General features: G+C 40.4%; 1 long non-coding RNA gene across 1 annotated transcript in view; it reads right to left on the reverse strand.

Annotated features, from left to right (window-relative positions):
* LOC129050129 (uncharacterized) overlaps nt 1-13,416 on the reverse strand; it is a 44,397-nt gene extending 30,981 nt beyond the window's left edge. The window contains exon 1 of the long non-coding RNA XR_008513612.2: nt 13,224-13,416. This is a non-coding gene — a long non-coding RNA (uncharacterized LOC129050129). The remainder of the gene's footprint in view (nt 1-13,223) is intronic.
* Nucleotides 13,417-18,728: the final 5,312 nt, after the last annotated feature.

The following is an 18,728-nucleotide window of genomic DNA, read 5'->3' on the forward strand; positions in this document are numbered from 1 at the left end:
GATGGAAAAACTAAAGCGAATGATGCCTGATGTCACATCCTAGCTGTCTGATGCCAAAGCTCATCTTTCAAGTACAATGGGTTCCACTATCCAACATACAAGGTAGAAACTTGGAAATCAGTCTAGAATTATTCTTCTTCCTTACTTCTCACATCTACTTGTTCACTAAGTCACATTCATTCTGACTCTCAAACAGCTTGCTCCATCCCCACTGCTATTGCTTTTATTTGAGTCCTCGTGATTTCTCACCTGGTCTTGAGCAAGAGCCTCCTCACTAAACTCTTGAATGTCTCTCATCCCCCCACCCCATCACATACACCCCATAATATACTATACTGCTGCCAGAATGAACTTTCTAAGCTCCAACCAAATTATATCCCTTGTTTAACATCTCTCAGTAGGCTAAAGGAGTGGCTTGTGCCTGTAATCCCAGCACTTTGGGAGGCCAAGGGAGGATCGCTTGAGCCCAGGAGTTCAAGACCAGCCTGGGCAACACAGTGAGACCTTATTTCTACAAAAACTTTTAAAAAAATTAGCTGGTTGTTGTGGTGCGAGCTTGTAGCCCCAGCTACTCCGGAGGCTGATGTGGGAAGACTGCTTGAGCCTAGTATGTTGAGGCTATGGTGAGCTGGATGACAGAGCCAGAGCCTGTCTCAAAAAAATAAAAATAAAATAAAATCTTTCAGTGGTTCACCATTCTTTGCTATTTGAAGTCCAAACTCTTTTTATCAAAAAAGGCTCTTCATTATCTCACCCCTAGAGTCTTTTCACTTTCTCAACTAATCCCTTATGCAACCCCACCAAACCCCTTATAGTTCTTGATTTAACTACACAAATATGTCTTAAACCCCTGCAATATGCCAGGCACTGCACTAGGCGTGAGGATACAGCAAGGAACATGGCAGAGATAGTCCTTGGCTCCATGAGGTTATGAGTCTGAAACACACATTAGTAAGTAATTACCTCTGTGATGAATGCCACAAAATGGTAACTGCAAGGGCACATGGCAAAATGTGTCAGGGAAAGTGTAACATTGAACCTGAGATGTGGAGAATGCCATGAGTTGGTCCAATCCAACAAAGATGAGAGGGAAACCATAAGTAGATAAGCAGTACTTCTTCTGTGCATGCACAATACCTTTGACATACCTTCATGCAAATTCCTATGGTGCATTTGGCTGTTTATCTCTGCCACCCCTACAACACTGAAGACTTCATATGCACAGGGACAGTGCACTGGTCACAGTTTGTAACCTAATCAGCTACTACATCTGGCACATCTGAGTGTTCAAATGTCTGTTGGTGATGATGGTGATGTCACTAGTCACCTTTTATGTGATATTACTATGACATATTGATAAATTTTACAACAATACCCCCAAATAGGTAATATACTTATTTTTTACAGATACAGAAACTGAGGGCTAGAGAGGCTAAACAAGTTTCCAAAATTAAACAACTAGCCAAGTGATATGGAGTCAAATTCAAGTCTGGATCTAGTTAATTTCATAGCCTTTCTATTCCACTGCAGCACATTGTGCTAACACTCACAAGGCACATAGTGATAATAATCAAGCTTTGCTGGATGCTTTTCCTGCTTAAGACCAGGAAAGAAAGAAATTTTGCCTACCATTGTGTTAAAAATTTGGCTCTCCGTGCCACTTGGGAGTTCAGTGAGTGTCATCATATACTCAAGATATATGAGTTCACTCTCACACTGCTATAAAGAAATACCCGAGACTGGGTAACTCATAAAGGAAAGAGGTTTAATTGACTCTCAGTTCTGCATGGCTGCGGAGGCCTCAGAAAACTTACAATCACGGTAGAATGGGAAACAGGCACATCTTACATGGTGGCAGGCAAGAGAGAGGAGTGGAAACCACCACTTATAAAACCATCAGATCTTGTGAGAACTCACTATCATGAGAACAGCATGGGAGAAGACCACCCCCATGATCCAATCACTTCCCTCTAAATCCCTCACTTGACACATGGGAATTACAATTTGAGATGAGATTTGGGTGGGGACACAGAGCCAAACCATATCACAAGGGTATCTTCATCTCTGGATGTATGGGAAAACTCCAGTTTCTTGACCTATAAGACTAGCACAAGATCAAGGTAAGTAAACCAAGTCTTCTCCAAGTAGTAGCTATTCTTTACCAAAAACCCACTTCAATTGTCAACAGCTCCTTTGTCAAACTTTGCCTTGTGTTAAAATGCTACAGAAAACAGTGAAAATAATACAGCTCAAGAAAAGGCCATTGTACTTGGTCCGAGATAATTTGTAAAAGAGCAGTCAGGACAGTGGTGAGGATATGAGTCAAACTGCAAAATGCTAAGAAGTAAGAAGATGGTGGGCAGGTTGAAGAAACGGGGAATGTGTGTGGCAGCAATGGGGATCCTGGCAGGAAACAACAGACAGGCTAAACTATTTTACAGTTTGAGATGCCTGAATGTGTTGAAGACCAGAGAGGAAAGGAGCTAGCAGAGAAGGAGACATACAAGATACAAGAAAGCCAAGTCTCAGAAGAGGTAGGAGGTAAGATCTCAGGAGAGGTGAGTAGGTATGGGCTCAAAAACACAGGGGGAGGAACTAGCCTTGGCATGATGAATGACACACTTACTCATAAATGGGACTAAAGAAGGAAAGGGGAGACTTATCATGGAAAGATTTTGAGATAGAGGAAATTAGAATCCCCAACTTTAAAACAGAATTCCAGTTTTTCTCAATTTCTTTACTAAAGATTGCATGAAAGACTTTAGTAACTGCAAAGTCATAAATCCTAAGAAGTGGGTTTGGGGGTACAATTTTGGGTGAAGAGATAAAGTAGTAAATTCTATGAAGCTGCCAGTGGCCATGACTAGAATGCAAAAACATTCTATGTTACACAGAAAAAAGAACCGGATTTGATATGCTAAGGATCAGGGGCATTTGAAAGGAGAGAGGGGTACATTAGAGGGAGAATGAGTAGAAATACGTAAGTTTTCTGTTTATGTCCATTGGGCCTAGGCTACATAAATATGGAATTTTTCTTCCTTTATCCAGTACATTGAGGTGAGACAACCACAATAAAAGCAGTTTGAAAACTATACAGGACCTTGGGTTGTTATGAAATACATGAGTGAGTAGATACAGGGATGCATGAATAGATGGATAAATGGAAGGGTAGAGAGATGGGTAGAAAGGCAAATACAATACTGAGATAGAGAAGAAAGAATAAAAACATATTTTATTGACATTTTTCAAATTTGACTCCTGATTGAAAGACTATCAGTGCTGCATCATTAAGTAGGTGAGGAAAGTGGAAGGTACTTCGGTCTTTTCTCTGACTTTCTAATTTGGCCAATATCAGGAAAGAGAGTTAGAGAATGGCAAGGGGAGTTTTATCTGAAAGCATTTATTTAGATGAAGCTAAGAGCAGGAGTTACAGTACAAATAGTGAGGGAGAAGAACCAAAGGCTTTTTAAACCCCACAGTTGAATCAAGTAGCCTTGGCCACTACAGACCATAGAAAGGGAATTGGCACAAAAACTGTGAGTAACTTCCATGAGAGACTGTAAAGGCTCCTCTTGAAGTAAAATAGAAAAGCATCATTGGCCAGGCGCAGTGGCTCACGCCTGTAATCCCAGCACTCTGGGAGGCCGAGGCAGGTGGATCACGATGTCAGGAGATCAAGACCATCCTGGCCAACATGGTGAAACCTCATCTTTACTAAAAATTCAAAAAATTAGCTGGATGTGGCAGTGCATGCCTGTAGTCTCAGCTACTCGGGAGGCTGAGGCAGGAGAATTGCTTGAACCCAGGAGGCAGAGGCTGCAGTGAGCCGAGATCACACCACTGCACTCCAGCCTGGGCAACAGAGCGAGACTCCGTCTCAAAAAAAAAAAAAAAGAAAAGCATCATTTAGGTTTAGCAGGACTTGACATTAAGTTGAAATTAGAGAGATGGCACAAAATGAGCCTAAGGTTTAGTGTTTCTAACTTCTTGTTCCAGATGTTATTAAGTTTGTAATGGCTCTGTATATGATTAACAATTACATGTCTGTCTTGCTATGTTTTACTCGTCAAATTTATATTTCTATTTTTATGGGAAATTTTATTTTTTTTAAAAAATCTGCCAGGCATGGTGGCTCATGCCTGTGATCCTAGCACTTTGGGAGGCTGAGGCGGGCAGATCATGAGGTCAGGAGATCGAGACCATCCTGGCTAACATGGTGATACCCCATCTCTACTAAAAATACAAAAAATTAGCCAGGCGTGGTGACGGGCACCCGTAGTCCCAGCTGCTGGGGAGGCTGAGGCAGGAGAATGGCATGAACCCAGGAGGTGGAGCTTGCCGTGAGCTGAGATCGTGCCACTGCACTCCAGCCTGGGTGACAGAGCGAGACTCCGTCTCAAAAAAGAAAAAAAAAAAAATCCTAGTTCAGTGTGAATGTTTGAACTATTTCTTATTAGTCAAAGCAGAAGAATTTTATTTTCAGGAGAGCAAAATCATTCTTATTTAGGATAATTAGAACAAGAGGGAAAACTGTGAAATAAAGTCAGTGACGAAGAAGGAAAGAATATTTTTCATGGTAAAGTCTTACAAAATATCTACATGCTTATAATACCCAAATTAACAATGACAGCCTACCTTGCACCTCAATTTGGACTTAAATATCCAGTTTCCTCATTTGGTTGCCTTACACACTTCTCAAATTTAGTATATCCGATACTGAACTCCCGATCTGCTCTTCCAAACCTGTTCTTTCTGTATCTTCCCCCCTTTCTATAAATAGCACTTCACTCTTAGTTTTTCAGGCCAAAAATTATGGAGCAATCCTGGACCTCATACTTTGCTCTATGTTCCTCATCTGATCCATCAAATCTTGTCCCTTCTCTTTTCAAAACATGTATCTCAGTGGGGCACAGTGACTCACACCTGTAATCCCAGCACTTTGGGGGGCCAAGGTGGGTGGATGACTTGAGCCCAGGAGTCCAAAACCACCTTGGGCAATATGGCAAACCCCATCACTACAAAAAATATAAAAATTAGCCAGGCGTGGTGGCACACAGCTGCAGTTCCAGCTACTTGGGAGGCTGAGGTGGGAGGATCGATTGGGCCCTGGGAGGTCGAGGCTTCAGTGAGCTGTGATTGCACCATTGCATTCCAGCCTGGGTGACAGAGAGAGATCTTGTCTCAAAAAAAAAAAAAAAAATAGGCTAGGTATGGTGGCACATACCTGTAATCCTGGCCTTCTGGGAGGCCAAGGCTGGCAGATCACTTGAGGGCAGGAGTTTGGGACCAGCCTGGCCAATACGGTAAAACCCCATCTACTAAAATACAAAAATTATCAACACAACGGTCAGAGTAAAACTTTTGGAGGATAAGCCATATCATGTCACTTGGCTGCTTATAATCTTCCCTTGGCTTCCCATTTTCCTTAAACTAAAAGCTTTACCATGGCCTACAAGGACTTAGGGCCTCGCATTGGTACTTGTTGTTCTCTTTGCCTGGAACGTTCTTCACCTTGGCCTCCCCAGAGCCTCATGGCTGCTTCCTCATTCTCCTTCAAGTCTTTATTCAAATGTCACCCTCCCAGTGAGATCTTCCTATCTAAATTGCAAACTTCCCTAAATTCCATTTTCTACTCCCTGGCACTCTCTGCCCCCTTTACCTGATTTATGTTTCTCCATAGCACTTACTACCATCTGACATTTATATTTTATTTATTTATCTTGGTTACTGTTTGTCTACTCCCACCAGATTTATAAGCAACCTAAGAGCTGGAATTTTTTTGTTTTGCTCATTGCTGTATTCCTTGAACAATGCCTGAAGAGTAAGCAGCAGGCATTGAATAGGTCTTTGTGGGAGGAAAGAAGGAAGAAACAGAGAAAAGAAGAAAGGGAGAAAAGGCAAGCAGGCAGGCAGGAAGAGCTTATAAATGTATTCCAGTAATATCTCTGGAGTGATAAATATAAGAACAATTGTTGAAAGGTGAACTCAATAATTCCTATACATTAAATTCAGAAAAGCTTACGGCATTAAGAGACGTATGAGACTCAAGCAAAAAGACTGCTTAGTATGCATACCTGTGAATACACACACACACACACACACACACACACAATGAATTTACAAGTCTTCTACTGAAACTGAAAAGGTTTCTGTAGAACAAGAAATGATCACTGGAAACCAATGATACAATTTCACTATTACTAGTTGAAAAATGTAAGACGTCATTGAGATTGCCATTGTTGAAGATGTTGTATCCGTTGTTTTAGTTTAGTGAATACGTGACTATTTAGTGGGCTTTTATAGAGGTGTTTTCTCTCTTGGCTCTCTAGTCATATTTTCCCCCTTAAGTCCCAAGTTTCTTAATTCTTAATTTCAAAATTTTCTTACATTAGCAGTTATCAACAACCAGACTCCTAAACTGTAGTGGGAAAACTGTATTCTGTTCTAAGCCTAAAAATAAATGTCATCTGAATTATCCAATGCTGGCACTTGTGATTCTTCCATTAGTACAACTTCTAATGAGAGTTCATGCTGGGCAGGACTTCATCTCTTCTCAACCCACAAGAGAACAGATGATGCCACTATTATTTCCTTGTAATAGTCCTAAAAATTTAAAATAATAGCAAATCAAATTCAAAGAAAGCAACAGGAAGGAATAAAGATAAGTGACAATTTATGAAATAGAAAAGACATATACAATCTAGAAGATTAACAAAAAACAAGAGTTGTTTGTTTGAAAAGGTTAAAAAAATTGACAGGGCCAGGAGCGGTGCCTCACGCCTGTAATCCCAGCACTTTGTGAGGCCAAGGCGGGGGGACCACCTGAGGTCAGAAATTCAAGACCAGCCTGGTCAACACGGTGAAACCCCATCTCTACTAAATATACAAAAATTAGCCAGGCGTCTTGGCAGGTGCCTGTAGTCCCAGCTACTTGGGAGGCTGAGGCAGGAGAATCGCTTGAACCTGGGAGGCGGAGGTTGCAGTGAGCTCAGATCGTGCCATTGCGCTTCAGCCTGGGCAACAAGAGCAAAACTTCATCTCAAAAAAAAAAAAAAAAAAAAAAAAAAATTGACAAGCCACAGATGAGACTGATCAAGAAAAAGAAAGGCACAAATAAGTAATATGAGGAATGTAAAAAAGGGACATATGGCCAGGTGCGATGGCTTACGCCTGTAATCCCAGCACTTTGGGAGGCTGAGGTGGGTGGATCGCTTGAGGTCAGGAGTTCAAGACCAACCTGGCCAAAATGGCAAAACCTTGTCTCTACTAAAAGTGCAAAAATTAGACAGCCATGGTGGCGGGCACCTGTAAGCCCAGCTATTCAAGAGGCTGAGGCAGGAGAATCACTTGAACCCAGGAGTTAGAGGTTGCAGTGAGCCAAGATTGAGCTACTACACTCCAGCCTGGGAGAAAGATCAAGACTTAAAAAAAAAAAAAAAAAAAAAAAAAAAAAAAAAAAAAAAAAAAAAAGATTAACAGAGAATGAGGATATTATAAACTACTTTCGGTCTATATATTTTAATAATTTACATTCAATGGAGACATTCTTGGAAAAGTTTGACTCAAAAAGAAATACAAAACTTGAATGGTCATAAAATCATAAATTGAATTAATAGTTTAAAAAATCATCCAGTATTGGGAGGCTGAGGCAGGAAAATTGCCTGAACCCAGGAGGTGGAAGTTGCAGTGAGCAGAGAGCACCCCACTGCACTCCAGCCTGGGTGACAGAGCGAGGCTCCACCAGAAAAAAAAAAAAAAAATCATCCAATAAAGAAAACACTAGTATCTGATGGCTTCTGCAGCAAGTTCTAATAAACATAAGATACAGTTATTTTTATTTTTTACACAACCCTCCAGAGAATAGGAAAAGAGAGGACATCCCCAGCTCATAAGAAACTAGTATAACTTAGATTCTAAAACTTCACAAGGACCATAGATAAGAAAGGTAAGTCATACGCCAATTTCACACATGAATATCAATGCAAAAAATCCTTACAAAACTATTTGAGAGCAAAATCCAATAATAATTGAAGAGGATAATAATATATTATAATCAAGTGGGGTTATACCAGTATATGAGCTTAACATTTAATAATTAAAGTAATTTTTAGTAAACCAGAATTAGAAGTGAAATTCCTTAATCTGAAAAAGGAATATATATTAAAATCCTACAGCAAATAACATACTTAATGGTAAAATATTAAAAGCATTCCTTTTAAGATTAAGAACTAGATGAGGATGCTTACGATGACTATTTTCATTCAACTTTGTTCTGGAGGTCTTAGACGATACAGCACAAAAAAAAATGAAAGTTATAAGAATTGAAAAGGAAGAAATGAATCTGTCATTATTCATGTATATCATGGTTGTATAAACAGAAATTTTAAAAATCTACAGATAAATTATTAGAATTAACATGAATTTAGGGTGTTTCTAGATCCAAAATCAAGTATAACAATCAACTGAGAGATATTAATAAAGATTTACATGTTTGGAGGAATATGCCAATTCAATAAATTTCCCCCAAATTTACTTATAGATTTAATGAAATCATAGTTCAAATCTCAATAGTTTGTTTTGGAATAATTCAAGATGATCGTAAACTTCATGTGGAAATGCAAAAAGCTTACAAAACCTGAGACATTCTTGAAAAAGAAATCTTGGGAGGTCTTGCTATACCAGATTCTAAGACATTATAAAGCTATGACAATCAAGACATTGTGGAATTGGTGCAGAGATAAACAAATAGACCACCAGGACAAAACAGAAAGCCCTATAACGGACTCTTATATATATAAACACATGATATTTGACAAAGGTAGCAAAGCAGAGTAGCAGGAAAAGGACACATTTTTCAATTAATGATGCTGGAAAAACTGGGAATCACTTGGGAGAAACTGAAATTAAACCCCTATCTCATAATAATATGCAAATAATAATTGTGGATGGATTTTAAAACTAAATGTAAAAAACAGCTATAAAGATTTTAGAATATAGGAAAATATTTATGAGAAGGATTTCTTAATCAAGACAGTAAAAAAACACTAATCTTAAATTTAAAATTCATAAATTTTACATCTAAAGTATATTTACCAAAGATAGCATTTGAAAAGCAAAAAGAAATTTTTGCCATAGAATGGGTGAAGCCAATAGCCAACACATATAATTCATGAGGGCCTAGTGTTCGGAATATATTTTTTAAAATCTTACACACCAGGAGAAAGATAACTCAAGAAAAAACTTGGCAAAAGACTTGGGCAGGGGCCTCATATAAGGAGAAATCCAAATGATTAATAAACACTTGAAAGTGTAAGCAATCTCAGTTGTCAAGGAAATGCAAATGTATGCCACTGTGACAAACCACTCCCTTCCTATTGGCACAAGTAAACAATTCGGACAATACCAAGTATTGATGAGCACAGAACTCTTATCCCTGCTGGTGAGAATATAAACTGGAAGCAGTACATTTTGGAAGCAGACCACCATCACCTCATAAAGCTGGAGATACGCAGAGTCTTTGATCCAGCAGCTCCACTCCTGAGTTTATACCCTTTAGAATCATGGACTTATGCGCAGCAAGATACATATTCAAGACTTCATAGCAGCATCGTTCTTAATAGCCCACACTGGAACAACTCCGTATTAGTTAAGGTGAAGCTGGCTGATTCATTTGACACGATAAAATCGTTTATTTCCCACTCCTATATTAGGCCAATGTGGATGCTCCCAATCAGGGTGTTCTCCTGGGCAGCTCTCATCCTACTGATGATTGAGGAATCCAGGTTTTTTCTATCTTGTGGCTTTCCAGTCTTCTACACATGGTTTCCAAGGTCACCCAGAGGTCACCTCTAGTCCACACGCAGGGGAGGGGGGTGGGGAAGATAATGGAAAATCATACCTGGGAGGTGTGTGTGGGCAGGCCAGACCCCATGGTCACACCTTACTGAAAGAAAGTTGGCAAAGCCATCCAGATGTGGCCAGGAACAAGAGGTTCCTGGCAGAACACAGGGATGGTGATTCACTATTAATCTCTGGCACAAACCAAAATGCCCAGAAACAAAAGAATTGATACGTTGTGATACATGCGTACAATGGGATGTGATTTGGCAATGGAAGTGAACAAACTACACCTACACCCAACAAGGATGAATGTAACAAAAATAATGTTGAGAAGAAGCTAGACCTGAAAGAAGACTGTGGCTACATTTCTATCTACATGTACATAAACATATGCAACTCAAAAACAGACAAAACTAAGCTATATTGTTTAGAGAAGTATACAGAGATCACAAAAGAATAAGGGAAAGCAAGGGAATTGTTAGAATTAAAGTTGGGATAGTACCTCTGGGGGGACGCCGGATTTGTGGTTGGGAAGGATACACCGGCGGGCTGGCAGTCTCCTAGTTCTTGACCTGATGGTGGCAGCTGTTGGGGTGTTTATGCACTTTTCCTCACACCTATTTTGCATCCACACACACAAATTCAAAATGCCAAATGTGTTTTTGACCTTCATATAAGAAGCCCTGCTACTTGGCACAAAGAAAAGCAGTTTCCCTCTAGCTGGAATACCTTTGCCCCTTGGAAAACCAAGCTTTCCTCTCTTCCCTACTGGAAACTGAGTGCCCTCCAGACCTAATTTTCTCTGATTTACCATGTTGAAGGGGAAGAAAAATCTGTGCTCCCATTTGACATAATTGCCAAACACCCAATTTTGTTCCTGTAGGTCCCTATGTCAATGCTATTATCTGCTGTTGTCTTCCATAATTACTACCTCTTTCCCCAGTTGATGAACGGTTTCTGCCATCATCTAGTTTTGCAGTTAACGAAATGCCATTTTGCTACTGGCGTTACTACTTCTCTCATGATGTCTTTATCTTTGTTTCCTATAGTAACTTGTAAATTCCAGTGACTCATATCTCTCTTGTTCCAGACACTTAACTTTCAAATCTGTATTTTCCACTCTCCAGTGAACAATTTGTTTTACATTCTGTTGCATCTCCCTTTCATCATCCTTGAATTCTACAGCTGGGAAAAGCCTCCATCCTGTTACCCAGCCCTGAACACCTTTGTTTTTCCATTTCACAGACTCAGGAATCCGTTCTTGGGTAGCGACTCAAACACTCAGCTTTTGAAGGTAGATAATTTGAAGTATTACCATGTCCCCTCGCATAAAAGGCATTTGTACTGGTGTCCTTCAGCAGAAACTTCTCTCTGCCTCCTGCTGAGATATCCAAAGGGCTGGTTGGCTTCCAGCCCTGGGTTCCAGAAATGGTGGCATTTCAGTGGCAAGATTCCCACTACCTCTTGATTGTGAAATGGATTGGAATAAAACGTGCAATGTGAACGGGAGTAACATGGGGATAAGCAGCTTCGATTCTCCTTGGCTGCCTCCTGAAAAGGTTGGCTGCATCTTCCAGGTTACCTGTGAGACATTGGAGACCCTAAGTCTCCAAGTTCTACAAGAGCAGAGCTTGGACAGTCTTTTCTCTCTCTCTTTCTTATTACAGGAGCAACTGCTTTTAGTCACCCTCAGGAGGAATACCTACTTGTGACAGTAGCCTGGGAGAGAAACGTTTTCAGGGTATTTTTCTTTTTCTTGTTTCTTTTTTCCTCTCCCTGAGTCAACCTAAGAAGGTCTGAGAGCTAGTTTTCAGGCTGTTTAGGGTTTAACACCTGTTATGTTGGTACAACTTGTAGGCACACCCTCTGATTAAATTACCTCTTTAGAGAAAAAGAAGCCGGCTGTAGAACTAACACTCATAAAACTAATGAGTAAATAAATAAGCAGACCCAAAAGTTGTGAAGCAATCCAGAAATCACCGAATCAAATACAATTTATTATTTGTCAGTTTCCAGTGGTTTGACCTGAGGCTTGGCTATCATTCATTTTATTGAGTCTCTCCTGCAGATTAAAGCTCCCCATTCAGGACAGATGTTTTTAAAGGTTGTTCTGGGGAGGAGACTCAGGTTGCACCTAAGTGGGATTTTATGCAGAGCTTCCCTCACAGCTGCCTTCCTTCCCCTCCCCTTTCTATTGTAAATTACCTTGGACAAGCCTATGGTAAAGAATGTACAGCTATTTTGATTTTTAAATAAAGTCTTTTTTTATATGGCACTTACTACCTTCAAAAACAGATCAGCAAAACTAATGTAGTAGGTTACAAAAACCTAATCAATATAGAATGATTCAGTTTATCACTTCGGGCCTTTCAAAAGATTTAAAATGTCAGGGTTGTAAAAAAAAAAAAAAAAAGCAAGATATTAAAAACTGTGCCAACTAAAAAAAATATTTTGTTGTATTTATATATATATCTCAAGCATTAAAGTGATATGATTTTAATGCTTATCATGACAGCATCCTTATTTACGCATGGGCTAATTGGAAAAACAGCTTATTTTTAGGTAGGCCTATAGAAATGTTTCCCACAGAAAAACATTAAAATTTCCAACTGATAAAATGTATTGATCACATAAAGGCTCATCAATCCTACCAGATACTTGGTATTTTAACAGTGTTCTGAACCGTGAATGATTGCTTGGAGGCAAAGTAATTAGAAAAGAATTGCATACTATTCACAATATCCATATTTTGAATATTTATTTTCCATATTAGAGGCGTTTTTTTTCAAAGAACTTTTCCCTACCTGAACTAGATAATTTTTAAAATGTGTTTTCTTTACAGAAGAGGATAAATAGGATTACTTAAATCATCTTTCATAAATTAGCTACAGTCAGGAAATGATAAATTAAGGCTACTAGCCACCAGGCTCTCAAATTAGGCATGCATGCACACAGGCACACATTAACTGATACGTTAGCAATTTTCACCTTAAATTGTCGGGATTGTCCTGGTTAATTTCACACACTGAATAATAACGTAAAGTGCTTTGGGTTGCAGTCACTTAGTTTGTAATAATGGTTGATGCCTCGTACAAATGCTTTTTAGGAAGCCTCACAATTTAACAGGGAAAAAAGGTTGAAGGAGGAATGTTTCCTTTTCCCCCTATGTTTGATACACCCCCCTCTCCTCAAAGTGTCTCCTCTGATCAAAATTTTAAAGGGTTCTTAAAATACATCATAAAATAAAATTTAATATCAGTAGGGCATTTGTGGACTGGGGAAGGGAATGTGTGGGTGGGGAGGTAGGTGGGGGAGGGGAAGGAGTTTAACAGCAGATCTTCCTTCAAAGAAATAAGGCAGGTTAGTGTCTTTTTCATGCTTACCCAGAGCAGCCAGCTTCTGCTCATCGGCACCCCAGAACACACAGAATCTCTCCTCCCTGATCCCAACACTGGCCAGTGTACTCGTTTCCCCCAGCCGGTGTGTTAGTGCAACCAGCTCGGGGTTGTGCCCTAAATACTGGAAAGTCACAAATCACTGGTTCAAATAGACCCGCTTCTTCAAAGGAAAGAATGAGGAGTGGTGAGGGAAGGAGGAGGAGAGATGCTTAAAGTGATTTACGACCCCCTTGGGTGATGGGTTTGGCACCTGGGCCATTATGCTTGGATAAGGACTATCTGGCAAGTAACAAGAGACACTGAAATGTACGAGGGGCTGATTAGGATGGTTCAATCTTCCCTGGATTAGTCAGGCATTTGATATAAATAAGTAAACACCCAAATCACCTCCACCACAGCCCAAAATGTCTTTCTCTCACTCTCTCGTTTTTTCAAAGAGTGAAAGGGACTAAAGATTAGAAAAAGAGGTCTTGTGTATTCAAAGTGCTAATTCAGAACTTCTTTCTCTCATGCACTCATGAAACATTTTAATTGTCTGACTTTGCATTCAAAAGCCTTGTTTGCAACTCCTAATTGCAGGCTGCTTTGAACAAATAATTGAAATGCATGACTTGTGGGGCCTGCTTAAACAATTATAATGTGCTTTGCCCCTAGGTGCCGGTCCCCCTCCCAGCCCCATTCCTTTTTGCATAATGACAAGCAGCCAGCTTGATATTTGCAGCCAAGTTAAAACCTTGCTAATTTGCTGTACTGCAATCTGGGGCTGTGGCAGTGGCCATACCTGCATTAGTGCTTGCAACAGCAAAAATGACTCTAATAGTTCAACTGAATGTTAAGAAGACCTTTTCATTTTCTGCTGAGAGAATCCCACTGGGGTTTTGTTTTCAAAATACAAATCTTTCATGTGCCTGTTAGTTTTGTATCTACACACGATTTATGAAGCTATTTCCCAGAAAACTCTCCCCAACCTGATTTTAACAGAGTCCTCAACAAACAGGTTCCTTCCTTTCAGGGGGCTCAGGTTTAGAAACGAAACAAAAGTGTCCAGATCCTGGGAATGCCCCATCACTGACCACAGTGGGCGGCTGAGGACCACACACAGGGATGCTGCCTCTGAAAAGGAGTCTCGCTTTTAGAATCTAGAACACGGTGCCAGATGTGCCTTCATTCTAGCCTCCTTGTCAGAACTCAGAGGCTTGAGGAAACTAAGATTGCATGCATTCACGTTTTGAACATTTAAGTTTTTTTTTTAATTGCAGTAAAATACACACAACCTAAAACAGCATTTTAAACAGCTTCAAGTGTATAGTTCAATGGCATTAAGTGCATTCACACAGCTGTGCTGCCATCACCACTGTCCATCCATACATCTCTTTTCATTTTGCAAAACTGAAACTCCATAACCATTAAGCCATTACTCCCTATTCCCCTCTCCTGTCAGCCCCTGGCAACCACCATTCTACTTTATGTCTCTATAAATTTGACTACTTTAGATGGATTGTTTTTTGAAAAGATCAATCTTACATGTTTTAGGATTAAAAGGATAAACATTTTACTCTAAGAATAAATTATGCCTTTACTGGAATCATCTAGTTCAGTAATTCACAATGCTCCCGTTATTTTGCTTATTTCTATTTGGGGTTGGCGGCGGGCATTTAGCAGATTGAAGAGAGTAGATTTTAAAATTCACTGTTTTGAGGTCCCAATTCCACCTGATAAAGACAGCACTAAAGATGACTTCCTTGCCCCCAGGCACCTCCCAGATGCTTTCAGTGGTCCTGGCAGGGTGGCCACAGGAGCGAGCCTCCAGTGGTCTAGGCACTGTGTTTCATATATTATTGGTTCTAAGAGCTCACAATGACCCTTGAGATAGGTATTGTCTCTTTTTTTTACAGATGGGAAGATGAAGCTCAGAAAAGCTGGGTAATTTGCCCAAAGTAACACAGCTCCTCTATGGGGAGATTGGGATTCAAGCTGGGTCAGTGGGACTTCAAAGCTCTTTTCAAGACACTGAGCTGCACAGCAGGAAGGATCCACAGGAAGTGGTACTTCAAAGACACTTGTTGTTTGGCAGGGAGAGTGGGGATTAACACCAGCTTGTCCCAAGACACAGGTGTAACACGTGTGGGGGAGCTGAGGGAGGGAAATTTCTAGTCATTGTTATGAATACCCCGCATCCCACTAGACTAGGTTGCACCCAGCAGGTGGTATTAGAACCCTCATTGAGAACTCTGGCCCAGTGTTTCTTGGTTTTATTAATCTCCAGAGAAGAGCCCAAAGATTCTCTTCATAACCCACTTTTGAGCTAAGAAAGCCACTCATCTCAATAACAATAGCTGGCCTTTATTGAGTGATTGCCATGCACCAAGCTTTGTGTGTGTCACTTACAAATACAGGCAGCCTTGCTCTCAAGTTCACACACTTAACACTACCCTAGAAAAATTCTCTTAACATAAAATGCAAGTCAATCTGCAGAGCTTCATTCAACTCCATGCCTTCAGTAGAGAGCGTGTGTGTGTAACACTGGGCTATACTGCCCCAAGTGAGAGTTCTTCCCTGTGATAGGTAGGCCACATTTGGGTCTTCCAAGTCACAGCATATGACAGAAAGTATCAGCTCCGCTTTTCTAGGCAGGTAGTGCCGTCTCTCCAGGTACTCCTCACTAGAGATGGTGACTATAGCACAGAAACACACACACACACACACACACTCTCACACACACACTATACACACAGACGTGAATAGCCTCTTTCTTGGATGGAAACATTTGTCACAGTCATCTTGTTGCCTAAAACATCACCTCCAATGTTTTTCTGCTCTCTAGAAGTCCAAATTAAAAACTCGAATTTGTGCCATGGAAATCAAATGATGTAGACATCTATTACAGATTTCTCCAGGAAGTATTCATTCATGGCAGAATGGTTAAGGACCACAGTCTTGGAGATAACTCAGGTTCAAATCCCATGTCTGTCATTTATTAGCTGTGCAATTTTGAGCAAGTTACTTATGTTTTCTGCACCTCAGCTGCTTCTGTAAAATGGGAATAACACCACTAGTACCTACCTCAAAGAGATAGTTGAAAGCATTATGGCTTGCAGCATGTTGAGTGTGTAAAAATCCCTGAATAAATTAAGCACTGAATAAGTATTACCTATTCTTATCATTTTAAGTTGAAAGGTAATTAGGTATCCAAAATATTGTCAAAAATATTTCACCAGAATTTAATCAAGCCTTTGCTCTTACTTCCAGATTTCAGAACATACAAGGGGTAGAAGAACAAGATAAATGATACTGCACAGGGCAAACATCAGACAATTCCAGAATTGTCATACATTCTACAGGACAACTAGCCAATATATTCCTACCAATTATTATCCAATAATAGTGAATCTTCCAATTAGTTTAATGCTTCCCCATATGCTATATCACCACTGGCCATCACCACAAGCCTCTGCAGGGCAGGCCTCAGGCCCATTGTGTGGATAAGGTGTTGGTGTTTCGTCCACTGAAGATAGCCAGCTGCCTTGCCTTGGCCAACAGCTAATAAGGACTGAGCGAGGGTCACAACATTCTTTCCCCAACACCTGTTTTTCTCAAGAGCCCTTCACATCCACCCCCTCCCCCCAGCTACTGTGCCTCAAATACTCAGATCATTTTGATTTGGCTTTTGTAACTGCAGTTAGGAGACAGCTGAAACAGAACAAACACAGAAAAACTGAAACCCTCCTAACCTCTCAGTTCTGATTTACCTTTTGTCGATTTGAGTCACTGGCTACCATCTGCTGAACTAGCTACCTGGCTGCACTTGGGAGGCCACAGCTGACTCACTTTGCCACATTTGCCCGGTGAAGAAGGGCACATTCAAAGGTGAACTGGCACAGTCAGCAGCTCGCGCTTGATTATTCACTAAGACTTTCAGGACTTATTTCTTCAGGGTTAACGGAAGAACCCAAGCCTGTGAATGTAGCCCTCTGCACCCAGCATCTAGCCCAGTACCAGACACAGCCAAGTTCTTAGACGTGTTTTCGGCTAAGGATATCTTTCCATCATTTTTCACCTGCAAATATTGACCCAACTTGAAGGGACACCCACACAGTTGGGACAATTTCAGCATCAAAATGAATAATTGATGGTAATGGATTGCAGCACACTAAACGTGTAAAAATCCCTGTGTTTAAATGAGAATCAGTGAAGAGAAAGCAAGCCAGCAAACAAATCCTCATTTGTTATCTTGGAGAAGGCCATTATACCAACTCCTTACTCTGGAAATTGGTAAATAAAAGGTAAGAATTATGTTCTTTCCAGTTAGAACTCTATTTTAGGTTGACCATTAAGCCCCTGTTGATGAGGCAAGTCCTTTTTTATGGTTGAATACTGGTTACTAAATGTAGAAGGAATTGTCAGGGGTCAGAACATGCTACCCCAAAATATGACACCTTGAAAACTGAGAAAACTGCAGAAGCAGAAAGGTCATTCTCTGACTTTCTCTTGTCTTTCTGTGTAAGAGGTAGCCATAACATAATTTTCTGACCTACCTCCCCTGAAAGTAGGTCACAAGATCCCCATGTGACAGGTGTCTTTACCTATGCCAGGAGGAAAGAAATGAAGATACAGAGAGGCCAAGAAGAATCCTAACAAACAGGTCGTGCTAAGCTCCCCCCAGTTCATCACCATTAGGTCATAATGGTACTATGTCCAGCCATACTTCTACATGACTGCCCATTCTTCCTCAACCTAAACATAAAAATATACAGATTTCTCTGGGTCTTTGAGGTCTTCAATTCTGAAGGTTCCCATGTCACATAAAACTTTAGCTAAATAAATTTGTTATGCTTTTCCCTTGTTAATCTGTCTTTTGTTACAGGGGTGTCAGCCATGAACCTTGCAATGGGTAAGGAAAAGATATTACCTTTTCTCCCCTACAGAATAATGAAATTAGAAAATTACCATCTTGCAATCCCTGAAGAACTAAGACATTCAAGCAAGAATCCATGGATAATAGGAAAAAGGTTGATAAATAATTAGATTCAGGCCAGGCGCAGTGTCTCATGCCTGTAATCCCAGCACTTTGGGAGGCTGAGGCAGGAGGATCATTTGAGCCTAGAAGTTCAAGACTAGCTTGGGCAATAAATTGAGACCTTGTCTCTACAAAAAAAAAAAAAAAAATTAAAAATTAGCTGGGCATAGTGGCATGTGCCTGTGGTCCCACCTACTCAGGAGGCTGAGGCAGGAGGATACCTTGAGCCCAGAAGGTCAAGGCTGCAGTGAGCTGTTATTGCACCACTGCATTCCAGCCTGGACAACAGAGCAAGATCCTGTCTCAAAAAATAATAAATAAATAAATAAAATAAAATAAAATAAAATAAAAGGATTTGATTCACATGGTATAAATGTGCTAACTCCGCTGCACGTCCCCCTTCCCAAACAGATTTCTTGCTAGTCACAAGTCACTGCTTCTATAGTGGGGCATCTGGCTGTAATGATCTAAAC

The sequence above is a fragment of the Pongo abelii genome, chromosome 16, assembly GCF_028885655.2.
Source record: "Pongo abelii isolate AG06213 chromosome 16, NHGRI_mPonAbe1-v2.0_pri, whole genome shotgun sequence".
Lineage (NCBI taxonomy): Eukaryota > Metazoa > Chordata > Mammalia > Primates > Hominidae > Pongo > Pongo abelii.